The following is a 14,615-nucleotide window of genomic DNA, read 5'->3' on the forward strand; positions in this document are numbered from 1 at the left end:
CAGGGTGGGGAAGGGACACTTTTGTTGTCTGCCTGAGTAGCAGTGAGAATGGTTGCTGCTAAGAGAAAAAGGGAGGGAGGAGCACAAAGTTTCTGAGACATGGAAACTTGCTCTCAAAGCGTGGCCGTTTCTTGCCAGAGCTTTTACAGGTATCATAAAGAAACCAGTCAGAGAGGCAGAGGGTATTCCTCCCAAGGCAGGGAAAGGACTGCTCTAGGAAGTTAATGCACTTTAAAGAACTGCTCTTTCATCCACCTCTTAGTTGCTTTAAATAACAGGTAGGGTGTGTGCAGAACTTAAAAACAACCCCAAAAATTACAATCCAGCATTAGGAGTTAAACATTCTCCCAAATAGATTTTAAATTCACTCGAGGAAGTTGGAAAGTACTGCAAGGAATAAATGTTGCTTTTAATCTTTCAAAGCACCAACTGTAGCATTCCTGTTATCTCCCCCTGCCAAGAGTAAGAGGCATACCTGTCTTAAGGCACCCAGCAGCGCTTCTTGGAAGGGCAATGAAAGAGTGAATGGCAAAAGCCTGCCAAAAGGAAAATCAAAGCTATACCTGCAAGCTGCAATGCAGTTCTAGGAATCCCTTCAGACTTTTCCTTTTCATGTGTTTGAAACTGGAACTCTTCAAAACGCTGGCATAGTTCCTTAAAATTGTTTTTTACTTCTTCAGCTGAAACAACTTGGAGGGATGGGAGAGAGGAAAAAAGGAGGAGTAAAGATGGGGTTAAACATCATGGGGGGAAAGGGAAAGAAGCAGCATTAAATGCAATTGGATTGTCCCAGAGCAGTCTCTTCAGAGGAAGAGAGCCTTAAAATGCAGGAAATCTGTCTAACCCTCTAACTATTCCCACTCAAGTTGCCCCGCAGTCACAGATGTTACTGATTCAGTTAGATAGCAATTCCAAGCTCCCAAAACAGATTCCAAGTGAGAAAATAGGAAAAGTCCTTGGTTGCTATTAGATACGCATTCTGAAGTAAAAAGAAGTCTGGGCAGGGAGGAATTTGTGGCCTGGATTAGAGGTTCCACGGTAATTAAAGAGCAATGACAAATGGCGTCTGGGCTGACCTATTGAACGCGAAGCCGCAAGGTTGGGAGCTCAGGCTGCAGAGAACATTTCCAGGGAAACGTGTCAGGCTTTTTCCCCCCTTGCTGTGATTTACTGGAACGTTTAACAGGAATGAAGCCTATGCAAGGCTCTGAAAATGGAAGGATGGCCTACAGAGATTAGATGAGAAACTGGAGAGTTTAGCAGGGCGTGCTAAAAGCCTTGTAAATGACGTATTTAACTGTGCAATTAAATTCCAGAGCAGGGGAATAATTTATTGCATCATTGCTAAAAAGCTGGAGCAAAGTTATCACTTCCTAAGAGACTGAAGAGGACGTATCTCAGGTGCCCAGCAGCTTTCAAGTGTTTAACAACTGCTCTAGCAAAGTGAGGAGCAAAAAAAGAGACATTGCCTATAGCCTGTGTGAATAACAGTACAAATAAATGAAATCAGAAGTCCTGCCATAGTGTGCTTCAGATCAGCAAGGGAGTAGGTCCTTGGGTGGGTGATGCATCAGGTGATGCAAAGCTGTCTTGTGCTTGGCCATCAGAAGCGGTCCCACCTCACATGGAGAGCAGGCAGATGACAAGGGGATGCTGAACAGCAAGGCCAGGCACACTGGATGTTTGAAGAGCCTGCTGGGTCTCACAGGACTTGTGCTAATGCTGGATGGTCAGCAGGACCTGGGAGTGACCGTGTTCCTCCAGCTGGCTCTGTGAGCATGCTCTCCCTGCCAGCTGAATTACTGAGCAAAGGGCAAAGAGAGGGCTCCCTGGGCTAGGGCTGCCATAAACTCAGGCAGAGATGAGAATACCAAAGATGAGCATCCTCTCTGAACACAGGCCTAGGACAAGTCCTGTCTGCACACTGAGGACAAAAGCTCTGCATATCAGGACATACTGCTGGGCCCACAATTCTAACCTGGCCTAAATTCTTGTCCCACTTCATGACTTCCAGTCAATAGCTAAAGAGGGTCATTCTGCAAGGTGCTTTAGATTAAGTTTTTGTTTTGTTTTCTTTTCATAAGAGGTTAAACATGAGGTTTAGGTGCTCTGGCAATTAGCTAGATTCACAGTCCAATTGGAATAACCACTTGGCACAAAAATGATCCTCCTGCACAAAGCAAATTAATGTGACCAGCCAATAAATCAAGTGGCAGAATGTGGCCCCTTCCATCCAGCTCCACAGCCCATGCCATCAGGCCTCCTCCAAAGCTGTTGCATACAGATGGTTTTTTACATCATGCCCAGAAGGGTCAGTAATATTTGGGCTGTTTCACACCAGTGGGGCTAGGGCCAGGCTCTGAAGCCAACAGATGCCTGCAAAATGTGCTGTTGGCAGCTCTTGCCCTTCTCCACTCAGAGCATTTCAACTGGGGTAATCCCAGTCCTGTATCAGTGACTGCATGCAGGCACTTGAACTCATGCAAAGTGATGGAGAGTGGTTTCCTAGCAGTTGGAGAGGCATGAGTGTGCACCTTTAAACCCATGCAGTCTTCCAGCTTGGGATGGTTTGGGAATTACTCTCCCCCCAACTCTTATAAAGCCACCTAGGCTAGACTCAGCCAGCTGGAAGTTAAGGACTGAGTCTTTATATTCACAGCTTAGCACAAGATACAAGCAGATATTTACAGCTATAGACAGAAATAGACAAGTTAGAAGTAATACAGAAACACATCAGCCCTCCCAGATATCAGAGTCTCCAGGAGGGGCTCCCAACCACCTTTCCACCTTCTTTGCACCCCTCTCCCTTATTCCAGAGTCTGCCTTGCATGCAAGGTGAGTTTGGAGGATCAGCCAGGGAGGTTAGAAGCAGAAGGATTAGTTACACAGAAGCAGCTCAGGGAGAAACACAGACTCCAACAGAGACACACACACACACACACACACACAGAGTCTCTTATCTGTTTTTGTGTTCTTGGTTTTATCCATCTCAGCAAGGCTATGAGTGCAGCAGCCATCACCATTCTTTCCTTTTCACATCCTAGCATCTCTTTTTTTCCCATTAAAATGTTCCAGTTAGCCTCAAACTAGCACACAGCTTCAGTACCTCTGCAAGCCATCTTGGAGCTGGTTTAACTTAATCTAAACTATTTCTCAGGTGTATCTGAAGTGGTAAAATCAAAACCCTGTATACAAATATTCCTGAGAGCTGAAATCAGTCACACTTTGCTCTGAGTATTCTCATCAGTTTGCTCTGTGAAAATGACACAGGGCATTTGTGCATCTCTGTGAATGACACCAGCACTGGCAACATTGCTCTATCAGTACCAGAATGCTAATAGCTTAGCCACTGCAAATAACCAACATGTACATTGAGACTAACAACTTTGACCAGTGGTGACGTGAATCAAAATGCACAGTAGACAAAATGGATCCAAACAGTTTTGGAGAGCTGTAGTCAGAAAGCTTGGCTAAAGTTCTTTTAAGAGAATCAGAATCATAGCACATTAGGGGATTGGAAGGGACCTCAGCAAACAGAATCATAGAGTGGTTTAGGTTGGAAGGGACCTCAAGGACCCCGTGCCATGGACAGGGACACCTTCCACTAGAATTGTAAGAGGACACAATGTTGCTGGGATGTGCCAGAAGAAACCTGGATCTATGACACTTTCTGCAACTCCAGTGGGAGGTGTGAAGTAGCTCTTCACCCTTCAGGTGGAGAAATGAACTGCATGGTGACAAAATGCGATCTTGTCTCTTTTCCAGCTATTAAGGAGTGATTCAACATCTACCCACATGAAGGAAAACAGCTGTTTTCATAGAATCATAGGATCAAGCAGGTTGGAAGAGACCTCCAAGCTCAGCCAGTCCAACCTAGCTCCCAGCCCTAGACAATCAAACGGACCATGGCACTAAGTGCCTCATCCAGACTTTTCTTCAGCACCTCCAAGGACTCAACTCCACCACTTCCCTGGGCAGCCCATTCCAATGCCAATCACTCTCTCTGCCAACAACTTCCTCCTAACATCCAGCCCACACCTCCCTCAGCATCACTTGAGACCATGTGCCCTCATTCTGTTTTCTGAGTATAGATCTTGAAACTGGCCATGATTTTTTACCTCTTTCACCAAAAAATAAACAGACCAATTCATGGCCGAGACATTGTTAATTCAAGAAATATCACTGAATTAAATTTATATCAGTTTAAGAACTTATTAGTAACTATTAATTTATGGTGGGTGACCTGCCATAAATTAGTACTGGCCTAGAAAACAATTTGAGATGCACAGGGTGATTGACATAACAGATTGTGTCATGCCTCTGTCTTCTCTGCTTCTCTTCATTTATTCATGTGAAGAGCCAAGCAGATAATGGAAAAAGTAATTAATAGATTTGGCTTGAAAAATGTTTTGATATTAGTGTATCTTTTATTAATACAAACTATCTGTCCAACTCCAGGAGTCGGGTGAATAATGGGCTGAAAATACTTGCACTTACTGGAGATATAGCATGAAATTTATTGCTTCAATCTTCTGACAGCTACCTTTTAGGCAGTCTAGCAAGGTGGATAAAACCAAAGGAAACACAGGAGAGAGAATGAGATATGCAACAATCATGCCTCACTAAGTGACCTTGTGGAAAGGCCAGACTGCTACAGGAAAGCCAACTTGTCAGCTAGAGAATGATCCCTGGCTAGGGACCGGGTTGGTCACACAGATAAACATGGGACAAGCGACAGAGAAAGGTTGGCTGGAAGTTCCCTTCTGGCAACAGTGATTTACCTGCAGTTCCACAGTTACTGGGGCAGCCCAAGACACCAATTCCACATAGACTTGTACAGGAAGGGAAACTTGTGCAGGCAGCAGGAGCTGGCTGTGCCTTCTGCCTTTCCAACCAGGGAATTCTTCCTGCAGTGCACACACAGAATATAGTGAGAGGGAATAAATAGAAGCTGACACTGTTAGTGGTTAGTTATTACCTATTTACTAGCAGGTCATGGCAGACCTGCAGGCTACACTAAAGAAACAAACTCAGTCAACTCCTAAAATTACCAAGTCTCTTGATTCCACCTCCTGAGCTTCAAAATCTCTGGCTCACATTGGTCAGTCTGGCAACCAGATTAGCTTCTTTGCTGCTGCTGAGGAAATAACTCACTGTTGGATGAGAATGAGTTATGAGAACAGAAAGTGAGTGTATGAAGGTCAAAGGCTGCCCAAGCACCTCAGCTGCCTGCATTGTGCAGCTGTGGTTCAGGTAAGGAATGCAAATAACACAAACTGCTTTTCCAGAGTAATACTTGGAAACAAACAATGAAACTCATCTGGCCACCAAAATAAAAACCTAGGAATACCACAGTTACAGTAGTTTCTGACTAGTCTCTGAATAATCAGCTAGCAGCTGATTGCAAGTGATCCTGCTCAGAAACATTTGGATTTCAATGTGGATCTCAATTCAAGAGAAATGTTGAGATGCTGGAAGGTGTCCAGAAAAGGGCATCAAAGCTGGGGAGGGGCCTGGAGCACAGCCCTGTGAGGAGAGGCTGAGGGAGCTGGGGGTGTGCAGCCTGCAGAAGAGGAGGCTCAGGGCAGAGCTCGTTGCTGTCTGCAGCTGCCTGCAGGGAGGCTGTAGCCATGTGGGGTTGGGCTCTTCTGCCAGGCAAGCAGCAACAGAACAAGGGGACACAGTCTCAAGTTGTGGCAGGGCAGGTCTAGGCTGGATGTTGTTAGGAAGTTGTTGTCAGAGAGAGTGATTGGCATTGGAATGGGCTGCCCAGGGAAGTGGTGGAGTTGCTGTCCCTGGAGATGTTCAAGCAAAGGCCAGATGAGGCACTTAGTGCCATGGTCTGTTTGATTGGCTAGGGCTGGGTGCTAGGTTGGACTGGCTGAGCTTGGAGGTCTCTTCCAACCTTGTTGGTTCTATGATTGTTCCTTGCAACCTGATAAAAGGGCTGGTGAGATTTGTCAAGTGAAGGTTATTTCTCTCTTGCTTTATTGCCCTCATGACTGCCAAATTTCTTCTCCCTTTCCAAAACTGGCTTTCTCCAAATGAATGTGTGTTTTCAAGGCCCCAGGAACTTTTCTTGCCTGTCCCTAAGCTGTATGAACAGAAAGCAGGAAGAGCTCATTTGACCAAAGCCAGAGCAGAAGTGAGTGTGACAAACAACAAGCAGGACAAGAGGCAGACTGTGAAACCAAAGCAAATGAATTAAGATCCCATAGCTGAATAAATGAGCTGGTCCCTGTTTCCAAATCTCATCGAGGTTGTACTTTCCAATGCAGTTACAAAGAATTATAGATAGTGATGCCAAGCTACACACCACTGCTTATAGGCACAGCAGAAAGCTGGCCATGGAATTACTGTAGCTAGTGTATATTATAGCACAGTTGAGTCCAAAGGATGTACCTCCACAGAGTGGCTTATTTGATGCTGACCTCACCACAGGATCACAGGATGTCAGGGGTTGGAAGGGACCTAACGAGATCATCTACTCCAACTCCTCTGCCAGAGCAGGACCATACAGTCTAGCTCAAGTCACACAAGCATAGTAATGAAAAATTCCAGTGGCTGTAATCTTTAATTACAGCAGTGAAACGTGACCACAGCACTAATGAATGATTCTGTATGTTCATACTGCTGAATAATGTTTGGTTCTTTAACTCAGAAATTTAATCCAGAACTTAAAAACACTTCTAGAGACTTTGCCCTAAAATTACCTTTAACTTGGCTTCTCATCATTTTGGAGGGTTATATTTTCATCAATTATTAGTGCTTCCAATAAACATATTTCACTACTAATCTGTAACTTGCTCTTTCTAGTAGGCTGCCAAGGGAGGTGCTTGAGTCACCATCTCTGAACGTGTTTAAAGGTCCTTTAGATGTGGTGCTAAGGGATACGGTTTAAGGGTGAACTTCTTGGAGCAGGGTCACTGGTTGGACATGGTGATCCTAGGGGCCTTTTCTGACCTGAATGATTCTATGATTCTCTAAGAGAAGAGAGGAGTGGCTAGGCTAGATTTCTGGGAATACAGACCACCCTGTATCTAGTGTAATAAGTACACTAGAGCTAGATTAGGTCTGCAAGGACATGTCCCCAGGAACTCCACTGTTAGGAAAACAGGCTTTTTCAATAAGGTCCAGCTTTCAGCCACCCTACAACCTCTGCAGACCCCATCCTTTCACTAGTTCTGATTCCCAGGTTGTGCATCTACTAATGCAAATGATGGTTAGGATTAAAAGAAGGAAAGAAGTGGTCTGCAGGTGATTTCTCCACCCAAAAGCACAGTAGAATCATAGAATCAACCAGGTTGGAAGAGAGCTCCAAGATCAAACCTAGCACCCAGCCCTAGCCAAGCAACCAGACCATGGCACTAAGTGCCCCAGCCAGGATTTTTTTTGTACACCTGCAGGGATGGTGACTCCACCATCTTCCTGGGCAGCCCATTCCAATGCCAATCACTCTCTCTGTGAAGAACTTCCTCCTAAGATCCAGCCTAGACCTCCCCTGGCACAACTCCAGACTCTGTCCTCTTGTTCTCTTGCTGCTTGCATGGGAGAAGAGACCAACACCACCTGACTACAGCCTCCCTCCTTCAGGTAGTTCTAGCTATCAATGAGCTCTGCCCTGAGCCTCCTCTTCTGCAGGCTGCACCCCCCCAGCTCCCTCAGCCTCTCCTCACAGGGCTGTGCTCCAGGCCCCTCCTCACCTTTGTCGCCCTCTTCTGGTCACATTCCAGTACCTCAACATCTCTCTTGAATTGAGGAGCCCAGAACTGGACGCAGGACTCAAGTAGATGAACCCCAGGCAAAATATCTACACAGACAGCATGAGACAGGTCAAATTCTGCTGATAAATGATCACAGCAAATAATAGGATTGTTTTTCATTCCAACACAGGCTGTTTTGTGAGGGAAAAGGTCTTTCCAGATCTATTGCAGAACTTCACAGAGCGACTTATCTGTTCTTAGCAGAGTGATTCAATTTGTTGTAGTGCGTCGCTGATCCAAGGCCAGAACTTTGCAAACCCTAAGTGTTGCATGATTAATAACCTCTTACTCCAGCAAATTGCTAGTTTGCACTCTTCAACAGGCAACCTCCTCTTTGCAAAACTCAGTCTAATGTTTGCTGTTCTGTGTAGGATTCTACTTCAGGGAAATTCTGTTTCCAGTTTCTATATCATCTCTGTGCAAACAAACAAGAAAATCTGATTTTTTAATTCCATGTAGATCTCATTTCAAGTACCACCAAGAAAGCAATGTCCTGCAACTGGCTTTGTGATTTATGACTGCCCCTTTCAGAACAATTTCTATTTATGCATTCATTTATTGTGCCTCTCGGTGTCATATTTTTGGCAAGGGTACCTGACAATGTAGTGTGTATCTCAGTTCTCCCTCCATCAGAAAACATTTAGCAGAATTGCCTTTTAATTTTCCAAAATGAGAATGTGGACTGGACCACTTTACTCAGCTTTTCCTGTGATTAATGGGAGCACACTGCTGTACACAGAGAATGGAGCTGCAAGCAGTCTGGCCTGAAACAATTCCAATACAAAGTTGCAAGCATTAAATATAAACAAGCCAAAACAAGGGAAGTTGGGATCATAGAATTATAGAATGGTTTAGGTTGGAAGGGAACTCGAAGGTCATCCAGATGCAACTCCTTGCCATATGCAGGGACACCTCCCACTAGAACAGGTTGCTCAAGGCCTCATCCAACCTGTCCTTGAATACCTCCAGGGAGGTTGTGGAGCACAGAATCACCCAATGTGATCAAAGATCATACTGGGTGATTCTGTGCTCCACAACCTCCCTGGGCAACCTGTGCCAGTGTCTCACCACCCTCACTGCAAAGAACCCTCTCCTAACATCTAGTTTCAATCTCCCCCCTGCCACTGTAAGCCCATTACCCCTCATCCTGTCATTACCAGACCTTGTCAATAGTCCCTCCCCAGCCTTCCTGTAGGCCCCCCTCAGATACTGGAAGGCCACTCTAAGGTCTTCTCAAAGCCTTCTCTTCTCCAGGCTGAAGAGTCCCAGCTCTTGTAGCCTGTCATAGCAGAGCTGCTGCAGCCCTCTCAGCATCTTTGCAGCCCTACTCTGGACTCATTCTAATGGTTTGATGTCCTTCTTGTGGTGGGGGCTCAAGAATGCATTGTTTTAAGGTAGATTCAGGGTGAATTGAAAGTCAAGACAGTGGAAAGGGGGAGGAAAAGATTCTGTTGGAAACAAGGCTGTTTACAAAACCCACACCATTGCCTGGATCTTATGTATTGCTTGGACAGGAAGAGAGGAAGTAAAGAAACATGGTGCTGATAATGGAAATGGATGATTCTGCTCTACTGCTGTCTTCCATCATAAACAAATGACATAGGCCAAGAGTTAAACATCATCTATTTTAATTAGTATTTAAAGCATTTAGTTATCTACGTACTGAGTAACTGCAATAAAATATTGTCAGGCTGGAATGCTAAAGTGGGAGGGAGGTTTTGCAAGGAAAAGCAATCTGATCTGCACTTGGTGTTGTGACCTCCCTTTAGATACTTGGGTACTGAATTTCAGGTGACATTTCCACAAAGAAGTGGAAAACAAACCCAATGATATGAAGGAACTGACTTGTTGGTCCTCATCTTTTCAGTGACACACAGCTCTTCTCCCAGGCAGCCAGCAACAGAACAAGGGGACATGTTGTCTCAAGTTGTGCAGGGGGGAGGTCTAGGCTGGATGTTAGGAGGAAGTTCTTCACAGAGAGAGTGATTGGCATTGGAATGGGCTGCCCAGGGAGGTGGTGGAGTCACCATCCCTGCAGGTGTACAATAAAAAGCCTGGCTGGGACACTTAGTGCCATGGTCTGGTTGACTGGCTAGGGCTGGGTGCTAGGTTGGCCTGGGTGCTCTTGGAGGTCTCTTCCAACCTGATTGATGCTGTGATATGGGCCAAACCAACCTGCACACCAGTACAAAGGTCACCACCACACAACTGCTCTGTTCAAGCAGCACAGGAGTTGATAAGTGTCAACATGCTTCTCCAGCATACTCATTATTTGAAATAGGAGTTATTAAGCACTTGATTTGTAAACCATTAATCACTACTTCACAAGTAGGCAAAATTATCAGTGCCCAGCATTCTAATGAGGATTTTTGAGGGGTGGTATAGGGCTATGTTGGCCTGTGGCTGCACGAGTTTAACTTTGCCACAAGTGTTTGCAATACCAGACTTGATGCTAGCAGTGGTGTAAAGCCAGCTCTGCTTGACAACAAAACTGTCAATCTACTACTGTTCAAGCTTAATAAGGAAGTGGCCTTTGGCCCAGACAGTTTAAAAAGTGAGCCCAGCATGCTGCACACTGGTAGGGCCTCATTGATACATGGCAATTGAAAAGACCATAAGTCTACTGTTTCCTGGAAACTGCACCCATGATCTTGAGGAACTTAGACTTCTGATTAACTACAGAACTAGAAGTTCAATCTGACATCGTGAAGATAAAGTGAAGTTTCAGCAGAATGGAAGCCAAGAGGGATCTCACCAGTTGTGACTGATGATCTGAGTTCATCTCCACAGCCTGCATAAGAGGTCCAATGGTATTTACAGTCTCATCCTCAAGCTCCCTGGGATCCAGGCAAATGGCTTACAAGAGTAAGCTCCACAGAGTCCTGTGACATTTCCTATAGAAATTGAAGACAATCACAAATATCAGAAAGATTTTAGGTCTCTGAAAGCAAAGACATAACAAATAATGGCATAACTCATGTGATTGCCTCAGCTTCAGACTGCAACATGAAATTGCACCTCAAGATTAAGGATGCCTATTTTGCTGTCTGTACTGGAGGTGCATATATAGAGTGCATCCTGGCCCTAGAATGAGTGCTAAGGAGAAGGTGTTTTGAGGGCTCTCAGCTTGCAGTGCTGCCCTGTTGACTGAAGCACTAGCTTCACTGTATCTTCTGGGGAAGGATGGGAATCACAGCCAAGTATAGACTCCATCTCTGCTCTCCTCCAGAGCAGGCATGCTCCCCTCCTTGAATAAAGAGCTTCCCAAATGCTCACAGCATCACCAACATAAGAGAGTTGTTCGATGTGCACCCAGGAATGTGTCCTCTACCTCACACCAGCTGCTCTGGGTGCAGACATGAATCCCTCCCTAGTTTGTGCTTGGGACTCCAGTGGAAGGTAACAGCGCTCTCAGCACTGCTCCACAGTTCTGTCAGCGCTGGCAGGACCTGGAGAACTGCCTTTATAGCTGGATGATTTCATTTTGACCAGATTGCATAACTCTACTTTTCACAGTGAGCTCCCTAAGTAATGGCCCCATTTTCAACGAGCCTGGAAAAAGCCTGAAGTGCTCTTCTGAGTGCAAGCCTGCTCTGAACAGCTTGCCCAGTTGTAGAGTTATTGAAAATGTTTATGCACAGTTTTATGGCAGAAATACACACCACTGTGTCTTTATCGATCACTTTCCCAGTTAAGGAATTGTTTCACTGCTTTAGACGCCTCAGCTCACCCTGCAATCTCCCCAGCTCTGTCATGCATCATTTAATGCTGTTCTAATATTAGCAAACCTTTGTTTCCACAACCTGGATTTTCCATATTTTCATCCATGCCACCAGCAGAAAGCTCATGGCCAAATAACAATGAGCTCATCTTGAATGCTCATGCAGCAGTGCCAGGTGAGCAAATTGTCTATTATTAGACCTTTTCATGCACTCAGAGCTTTTGTTCCCTACTTGCCTGTCTTAACACCTGCTGTTGCAATGTATATCAACTTTCAGAACATCATTCTCACTGACAACAGAAGATAAAATGTATCATGGGATTGCTCCTACAGAAAGTGATTACATTTTGCACAGAGAGCTCTGGCAAGCAAAAAGGAACAAATCAGAGGCATGGTGATGGGACTGGAGTAGTTATGAATATACACCACAAAAATCTTTAGTGAATCGACAGAACAAAGTTAGACATTCAGCTGGGGGAAGTTCATTCAGTGGCACTCAGGGAAATACTAATAGTTGTGAGCAGTGAATTTGTATTAGTAGTAGTAGGAATTTTTTTTTCCTTCAGTGAGTTTCACACAAATATAGAGTGTTTGACTGGTGTGTGAAAGTGTTGATGGGATTGTGTGGGTTGGGCATATGGAAAAGGTGTAACCCAAACCCAGCAGCTTAAAAAACACATAGATAGATATTTAAAAATATTGAGGAGTGTGATCCAAGTGTTAGAGAAAGAAATGATAATTAACAGGTTATAAGGTACGTTATGAGGTTGAGCTTTTACTGGAACAAGAAGAGTCATTGCTCAGGGTACAGAAATGGACTGTCATCCCCATGTGTGGTGGCATTTTGCCTTTTATATTCTTCTTGTTCAGTTCAGAAAAATCACAATTAAACAGTTGCTTTTGCAGTCATGAAACAAGAACTGGAGAGAGCAGCCTGATCTGCAACCACCTGGAGTGTGCAAGATTCCTGCCTAGGGCTGAATCACTTCCACCTCTCACCAATTCAGATGCCCATCTATAATAAAAGAAAGCTCCCCACTATCCACTTCTCACCTGCCACATCTATTTGGATTGCAAACATTTTGGGCCAGGAACTGTCTCTCACCGTGTGTTTGTACAATGCACAGTATGTGGGGAATCCAAGCTCGATCAGACTGTCACAGGAGTGTGTGGCATGCAGTAAGTGACACAGCCAGCCACAAGCACTGAAACTCAGAACTGTTTTCGTACCTCTCTTTCTATGCAATAGATTCTGGCTTTGGTTTAGTATCGCTAGAGCCAAAGGCCAGTTCCTAGAAAACCAGAGTCTAGGTGTTAGATTACTTATGAAATAATCAAATGGTAAAGGTTTGGGGGTTTTACTAATACAGAATCATAGAATCAACCAGGTTGGAAGAGACCTCCAAGATCATCCAGTCCAACCTAGCACCCAGCCCTAGCCAATCAAATAGACCATGGCACTAAGAGGCTTTTCTTCAACACCTCCAGGGACAGCAACTCCACCACCTCCCTGGGCAGCCCATTCCAATGCCAATCACTCTCTCTGGCGACAACTTCCTCCTCACATCCAGCCTAGACCTCCCCTGCCACAACTCCAGACTGTGTCCCCTTCTTCTGTTGCTGGTTGTCTGGCAGAAGAGACCAACCCCACCTGGCTACAGCCTCCCTTCAAGTAGTTGTAGAGAGGAATGAGGTCTGCCCTGAGCCTCCTCTTCTGCAGGCTGCACACTCCCAGCTCCCTCAGCCTCTCCTCACAGGGCTGTGCTCCAGGCCCCTCACCAGCTTTGCCACCCTTCTCTGGACATATATGCCAAAAACTCTTCTCCATGTATGTCAGACTGTCTAATAAACCTGTCTTCACTCCTATTTCCCAAATCAAAGGCTACAAGGGCATGCATACATTGCATGTTCTTCATGGGACACCGATTTAGTTGGGGCAATCAACAAGACAGGAATCATAAAATATGTAGTTAGTTTTTTTCCCAGAAAGCCCTGCCCACAACTACATACAAATGAGTTCCATTTGGGCTCTAATTTGATCAGGAAAATCTTCCCAAGGATGCTTCTGGGCAATTCATTCATTTAGCAGAATCAGAAGAATTGGAAAAGTTTAGCCAAAAAATAGTTTTGCCTCACTTATAAACAGGTAGTCTGGAGCCCTAGGGCAAGTCTGTGCTTCTCACTGCGGTGGAGGAGAAATGTCAAGATAGTTCTCGTTTCCTTTGTGTCAGTGTTGGAACTGCTCGGCCATTGAGAGGCTTCCAGATCTTCCCAGGGTGTGGGGAAAGAGGCAGAGGATCTCAGTCCCAAGCCTCTTGGCATGGAAGTCTGCAGAGGTGCAGGCAGATCTCTTGCACGCATCGTGAGGTGCTTAAATACCTTTTCCTGGGAAACTTACGTTTCCAGGTAGTTTAACCCCAAAACATCAGTGCTAAGCTGGTCTGAAGCATGAGGCAGAGCAGAACATGTTGGCCAAGAGCAGTGAGGCAGAGGCAGCTCTGTTAGGCAGAGGCAGCCAGGCAGAAGCAGCTCAACTGCTTACAGCTTCGCTCCATTTCTGTTACTTGCCTGTGGCCCCTTTGGCCGCAGAGATTCACCAAAGCGGCACTTACCAAACTGACCATATTAGGTGACTCCTGGGCTTGCACACCCTTATTTGGGCAAGACACCTAAAAGTACCTAAACACCTGTGGGTACCTGTTTATGACTCTGGGAGGCGACATAATGGCCTTTGGTCACCTCCCACCCTTGCTTTCCCCATCAGCAGAAGGATGGGGCAAGACAGAACATCTAATAGGCCTATTAGCCTTCCAGGATGGACAGGTATCATCAGACTTGTACAGAAAGTCACATGTGCTTCTGGCTGCATTTGGATTATCATTCTCTAACTGAAACTAAGAGGAGAGAGGATTCATTATTGACTTCTTTTGCTGCCCACTTGAAAAATACAGGTTGTCCCCACCTGTCAAAAATGATGAAAAACTTATGACTTACAAGAAACAGAAGGATACAGAGAAGTCTCTGCTGGAGAAGGAATTTTTCTGCAGAAGTTATTTCAAATTCATCTCCTAAAACAGGAAAGAAGTGGCAAAGTTACTTAAACATATACATCAGATTTCAATTTGAGGGGG

The sequence above is a fragment of the Pogoniulus pusillus genome, chromosome 8 (genome assembly GCF_015220805.1).
Source record: "Pogoniulus pusillus isolate bPogPus1 chromosome 8, bPogPus1.pri, whole genome shotgun sequence".
Classification (NCBI taxonomy): domain Eukaryota; kingdom Metazoa; phylum Chordata; class Aves; order Piciformes; family Lybiidae; genus Pogoniulus; species Pogoniulus pusillus.